Raw genomic sequence first — 7,530 nt, forward strand, 5'->3', positions numbered from 1 at the left:
AAAATTAAAATAAGGTACTATGTGTATTTTTTTGGATTGAAATGTGGATGCTCACGCACATCTTCAACCTGGCAGAGAAGATCCATACAATTAGCACAGTTTTGAGATTAGATTCACCAATTCAGTATCCCACCGAATGTCTCCCCTTCATTTCTGAAGTATGCCGTTGAATAATGTCCAGAAAAGCATTTTTTTTGCAGAACAATATGATGTCACAGTGAAGTTGACCGTTGACCTTTGGTTTGAAAATATCATCACTTCATGATTTCATCCTATTAGCCACTTGTAGATGAGTTCAAAAACGGTTTAATTTTGGTATTGTTTGCGTTAAAGTGAATTCTGGACAAATCTGAAAATATAACAAAGATTTTTTTGTGTGGGCATTTTAAGTCTTTTTTTTTATATAGGACAGATTAAATCGAAAAGGGGAGTGGCTGGGTTGGATCAGTGGGTAGAGCAGGCACACAACAGCGTTCAAATCCGACCTGTGGCGATTTCCTGCATGTCTTCCCTCTTTCCCTCCCCTTTCTCACCTAACTTTCCTGTCAAAAGAAAAAAATTAAAGGCGAAAAAGCCCCAAAAAATAATCTTAAAAAAAAAAAAAAAAAAAAAAGATTTGAAAGGGGAGAGAGAGCGGGAAAGGAAGTTGGGTCATAATCACGGCTGCTGCATCTAGGAGTAAACCTCTGAATATGGGTGCCCGATCTACCAGGGAGATAAACAATGCACCCTAACTTAATGTATTTAATGACACACACACACACACACACACACACATACTGGGGCCTAAGCACCATACTTACAGTATCCCCTGCAATCCTTTGTTTTCTGGTACTTTTACATGACACAACAATGAGGGAAAAGCAGTTTTCCAGATAACCATGGGGGGTTCCTTCACACTGTAGATTCTGGGTGTCTACTCTACGATTTTACCCACATTTGACGTACCTGGACACAACTGTATGTTTGGTTAATCAGTTTGAACAGCAAGATGTCACATTGTTTGGCATGCTGCAACTCACATTTTTCCAACTCTCATCGGGACCGAATGGGTATGCTGTGCAAAATTGGATACTGTGACATGTGACCTATAAGTGACTTCAGGGGCGTCGGACTGGGAGGAAAAAGGGGATTGAGTGCCCAGGGCCTTCATGTGAGGAGGGTCCAAAAAAGTGTAGGCTCTGTATTGATGAATTATGCATTTCCCTACAGGAAATACAAGTGAAACACAAATAGCCAAAGTATCTGATAACTTTACTCTTGCATGTTTAATTATTGTGTTCAACTTTTGCATTGTTTTTTTTAGAGGAACGAGATAAACATGAAGCCTGGATGTCACCCTGTTTCTCTTTCATAACGAGGCCACGCCATTGTTATTCTTTTTGATTAAAGTTTTATAATCAATACAAACGCGACCGCAAAGGTGCTCAAAATTTAATGCCCCGTGTCAGCTCATTCAAAATGGGCGGAGGGGTGCATCACGCTGTGCCGGAGAACAAACTTGATTTAGATAACTGTCAGGTATGTATGGCTCTTTCGTAGGTCACACTACAAAGAAATCATTTTACAAAGACTGATTTTTTTCCTCACACTTGTGTGCAATGTTTACACCTGTCTGCATAAGAGTCTCATCAGTATTTTGACAAGATACTGTCAAATTGACGAGTTCTGACGAGTGAGATTGTTTATCACCGATTGTGAGAATGTAAACTTAAAACCATGCCCTAAAATAGCACTCTTTGAAGGCTAAAATTGGTAATATTGGATACATTTAAAAAGGCACTAATAGTGGTAAGATATAGATTAGTATGATGAAATAATATTCTAAAGATCTGTGGAAATAACTACGTACGTGTTGGTGTTGTTACTGTGTAAACAGTGATATTGTTGATGATATATAGAATGTAACTTATTACAACAGCGTTTTCTTTTTACCAGGTTGCATTATATGCATATTGTGCTACTTTTGGTACCATACAAATGCTGACTGCCTTAAATCCTAATAAAAAGTTTTTTTGTTTTTTTTTGTTTTTTTAGACAAGTCAAAAACTTTCTTTTCAGGAAAGGCTCACATCTGCCCCCAAGACAGGGCACAAAACAAAAATAAAGGCGACTCTCTACATCATTGAAGGTGACACCGCTTTCCTATGATAGATTTCACCATTTGGTGTAAAGAGAGGGAATAAGCTGTCACATCAAAGTCCCATATAAATTGCATTCACGTCAGTCCAAGGTGGCCATGGTATTTACATATTTTATATGCTCACCTAACCATTTAATCACTCAACACCCTGGGGATGAAGGCAAACAGTAGTAATCCTGGAAGAGACCACTCCCACAAGGGCACATTTGCTTTACAATAGAATGAAAGCGATCTATCTGTTACACACTAATGTAATTAGTGTGTTACATTTGTGTGTACCATAATCACAAAGGGGTTAAACGGACCTGAAATGTATCCACCTGTATTCGTAGTTTCATCTGTTTTTACATGTCTTCTACACCAACTATTTTCTCTATAACTTAATAAAACACATTCCACCACCACAATGCTATTGAATGCATTTGTAAAGCTTTTCTTTATTTTGTCTATACACTGTGAAGCCTGAGCAATGTCATGTTGGAAGATTCAAGCAGAACATGTTTTCAGTTATCATTCACATTCTTCATTAAATGCGAGAACACTGGATTAACATCTTAGGTTTACACTTTTTTTTCCACATAGTCTCTTTAACCATGTGCTTATTTTAGAGTCTGCGCCACATATTGGTCACATAAACCCCAATGCTGCATTGTCATGTTAAGAAATTCTATTATTCGTAATGAATTGCTCCCATAAAGATTCCTGAAAAAATATATAAAATGGACTGCACTGCCTGACCATAGACCACATAAAGCACTTAACCCCATATCACAGTCTCTGACCAATCCGGTCTCACGGCAGTTCGTGAAATGGTTACGTTATTTTGATCTATTGATTCGTCAGCAGGGACACGACTTTTCTTTCGTGGCGGTCACCACGAAATGGTAAAGAGACCATTTCACGAACTGCCACGAGACTGGGCTGCAACAGCCTGCTCTGGGGGGGACAACCACGGCCGCCAGGACACGATCCGCAGTCTCTGGGGGACGCAACAACGGGGAAATGATACACCACACGCCGGCGACAACAGCCATGACACTGGGCTGCTCTGGGGGGTGCAACAACGGGGAAATGAAATGCCACATGTTGGCAACAACAACGAGACGGACCACCACACACAGGACGTGCTACAACAACGGGACGGACCACCACACACAGGACGTGCTACAACAAAGGGACGGACCACCACACACAGGACGTGCTACAACAACGGGACGGACCACCACGGAGTGGTGAAAGTCCTGTGTTGTTTGACCCATCCACCACCCCAACCGACCTCCTTACAAGGATTTTTGGCTTTCATTACTGCTCGCTACCGTAATCGTGCTGTTATCACAAAACACGCTTTCCATTTGAATACATTAGTTTAACATTCGTGCTCACCTCCACAAGAAAACCAAGAAAACCGTCTCCCTGTACACGAATCAATTGACTAAATAACGTCACCATTTCATGAGCTGCCATGAGACTGGGCTGTACTGACACATGTTTGTCTATGTGTGAACAGAAGATGAGAAGAGGCAAAATAACTCTAGTCTCTGTGGGTGGAAAGGCATGTTTGTTATGATAAACTATTCACAGCACATCGCCCATCCACTAGCGCTGTGTGTAGGACTCCCATGGTAATAGTATTTCCTCCATCTGGTGAATTATTCCTCTGACAAATTCACTAGGTTTTCATATGTTAAACATGTGGCCCAGACGTGTGTCATATTGTTCTATGTACTTGTTAATATTGCATTATCTACTTTTACATTCACACTATGCACCAGTGGTTTTTGATGTATTTGCCACTGCGATTGCTTCAGAAATGACTCACTAGATTTTGATTCAGAAATGTGAACCACCATTATGACGGAACAAACTTCCAAGCCAAAGTATGTGTTTAATATTGTCAAGACATTGGTGGGGTATTACTTGTACCTATTGAATCTATATTTTCCAATCTAAATCCATTCTTAGGTAAAGCATACAATGCTTTCAAATTGTTTGGTACTTTATTAAGCCTACACGTCTTGGTAAAACAATAAAGAAAGCGTAGTCTCTTATAGTTAAGTAGGAGTCTTTCAGGCATAATTTATTATAATTGTCAACTTAATTATACCCTGGATTTTGTACAACCATAGTCCCAATAAATGTATAGAGAAAAAAGATTCAAATGGAAACACTTTTTCTGGCAGAGGACCCCCAGACCACCCTCCACTTTTCAACCCAAAGCTACACCCTTGGTAACATTTAATGATGAAAAAGAGAGAGAGAGAGAGATAGATGGATGGATGGATGGATGGATGGATGGATGGATGGATACTTTATTCATCCCGAAGGAAATTTCAGAAAGAGAGCTTGCACATTGCCGTAGCTAATTTCCTGAGTCATTATACATAATAAATTTTGCAATAGACGACAACTACAATATGATGGTAATACAATGTTCGAAAAAATGGATTAAACAACGGGAAAATGTTGTGCAATCTAATAGAGTTATGCTAGAATCCCACTATTTACCGTTCAAACACTTAAACTCTGAAGCTATCAACCCTAAGAAGCACTAAAGGATGTTTGTAATTGAGTCAGTGCATCTTCTTAATCACATATAACAGCATCGTTGTGCAAATGCTCCAATTGAGATCGCTCTGTCTTGTCTTTGCACTCATTGGCTTCATTAGTTGATGTCAAAAACTGAGGGCCTAGCCCAAATTGCTTATCGACTGGGCTTTTAACTAAATGTTACAACTGTGTATGGCATGGATGTCTTCCAAATATCTTTAACAACCATCTGCAGTAATAGGACTTAGCTCATTCAGTAAATCAAAAGCATTCCTCAAATTATTATTATACTGACAATGGAAGTAATGGTATTGCCTTTGAGATTATTATTCCTATCAGCTCATTCTCTTTTCTCTTCTCTTGCCCGGGCCTTAATTGTGGTATCAATTAGAGATGACAATTTTCAATTAGAATTTTATGAGCACAAGGACACTGAATAGAAATTAGGTTGCTCATCCAGAGTATGTTGAAAAGCAAAGATCGAAATACAGCGTTGTTTCATGATGGCTGGCTTCTTCCTTTGTATCCGTGTACAATGCTAAAAGCCTTTGTCAAAATGAGGGACAAATTGTAAATGTGCAAGGCAGCTCCTAAAGATAAAACACACATTTTAGATGTAATCTGTTCAAGTAATATGAACATAGAAAAATCCTCAATTTCTGTAATAAAACTATATATACCTTTTAGCTAAAACTATCATGTAGAATACTCAACTTTAAACTATTTAAATATATCATAGAATAAGATAAGTCTGGGTTGTATTTCTCCTGGAGAACTTCTAAAGTTTAAAAATAAAACCTTAAAATGTTGATTTGAATATTTAGCTGTCAGGAAATTCTAGAAAAGGAGCCAAAGATGAATTACTTGAATATGTAAAGATGAGATGTGATGAGAGAGGCACATATTGACACGGACGGAAACGTAGCCAGTGGGAATCCCATGGATTCAACAGTCAATTCTGTTTTTGAGGAAAATAAAGATAGCTTTTGTTAATACAGCCGTTTGACCTTAACTGCCTCTTTGTGTGGGTGTAATTGGCGAGATGAGGAAAATATCAGAGACTTTTCCAAATTCAGTCAGCCTTTGGCATTTTGGAAGCATACACATTATTATTTTTCTTCTTAAAAAATAGATGCAAAAGTGTGTTTTATATCATGCAAGTGGGCACATTAGACCATACACTAGTCACACATTTCATCAGCGATTCAGTGAAAAAAACACTCAACTAAATGGCCACACTTAACATTCAGGTATGCTACATTTGCCCTATCCGCCAAAATGCTCTTAAAGCAACGCGTTCTCTGACATCATAAAGCCATATTCATTTCAATTCTTGCATTTCGATTGCCTGGATAATATGCAGGATTTGCTTGGGTCATGTCGGGTCCAATTAAAAGTTTTCAAAAAGTGTCCAAGTCCAAGTGAGACCCAGCCCAGAATTTAAACACCCCTATGTGGTTGGGTCAGGTTATGTTTTTAGTGGGTTGGTCTGCCCAAATCCTCTAAAAACCTATGCATGTGTAATTGAAATTGATACCCACCAACTGATTTTAGTGAGGGAGAAGTCTAACACTGTGCAGGTGCCATAAGAATAGTAATCAGCTGTGTCACGTAATGTTTCATGAAGCTGTTTTTTTTCTCCTTTTTAGTGAATCCTTTAGTTTGACTTTTGGGCGTAATAGGGACCTGTTCTTTTTCACAATACATCACCATATGTGAGCAGCCAAGCAGTTAAGCAAGAGGAGTCACAAGGGAAGTTCAAAAGTAAGGGTTTTTATTTCCCAAAAATTGTGATGAAAAATGAAGATAAAGTTTTGGGCCCGTAAAAGAAGTCAAATAAACAGACGGTAACTAAAGCTCTGAACATAATAGACTCAAAAATACAACTGACCTCTACCAAAGAAACAAAGGGAACTTTATATTGGCTGATCTGACCAATTTAGAGACACATAGGGAGACTAAGGCTGAATCCCATTTTCCATCTTACCCCTACCCATTACCCCTAGCCCTTGCCCCTTGGGCTAGGGGTAAACATACCCCTATGAAATGGGACACCACTTGGTTACATTACCATACAGTATTTATCACAAACTTCCAAGATGCCGTCTGCAAGTGTGTCTATTGGGACAGCCCTTACTCTCACGTGAACGCGCAAAATTAGGGGAAGGGGTAAGGGGTAGGAGTAATATAGAGAAATGAGAACCTCACATTAACACTACTACATAAACTTTGAGTAACAGCAAAACCTACCTCATCCTTGTCCCTCTGGCGCCGACGAGACTGGCAGCCTTTTCCAATAACTCCGTCTGTTCCGTCTGTTATGTGTATTTTTTTAGTCTTTTATAACTTTTTTTTTTTCCTTTGCAAACGTTTTAACTTTTCATGCTTTGCGTAGATAACTGTATATCCTATGGCTATGGCTATTACTAGTCCGCAACACAGCAGTAAGGACCTAATTTACTTGAGGAAAGAACTGCTTGAACTGGGGACAATGGGACACGCCGGGGCAGCAGCTCCAGGTAAGGGGCCCTCCCACACACTCTGGACTGTTGTCATAACATCTACAGCTTACATCTAATAACTTATTTCCTGTTACATATTGTTCGTATTCTTATTCAATCAGTCATAATATAGGTTATTATGTTTATATTTTATAATCACAGTTAATATTTAATCATGATCTACTGCACCGTTCAATCCCTGCACTGTTCACTTTTGCATCATTACACACAGTCTACCATAGCATCTCACCTCATCATGGTCATTGCATTTCTGTGAGTGATTTTTATTTTTATTCTTATTTATATGAGACCTATGTGTGTATATTTGTTTGTTGTGTT

This window comes from Etheostoma spectabile, chromosome 22 (assembly GCF_008692095.1).
Source record: "Etheostoma spectabile isolate EspeVRDwgs_2016 chromosome 22, UIUC_Espe_1.0, whole genome shotgun sequence".
Classification (NCBI taxonomy): Eukaryota; Metazoa; Chordata; class Actinopteri; order Perciformes; family Percidae; genus Etheostoma; species Etheostoma spectabile.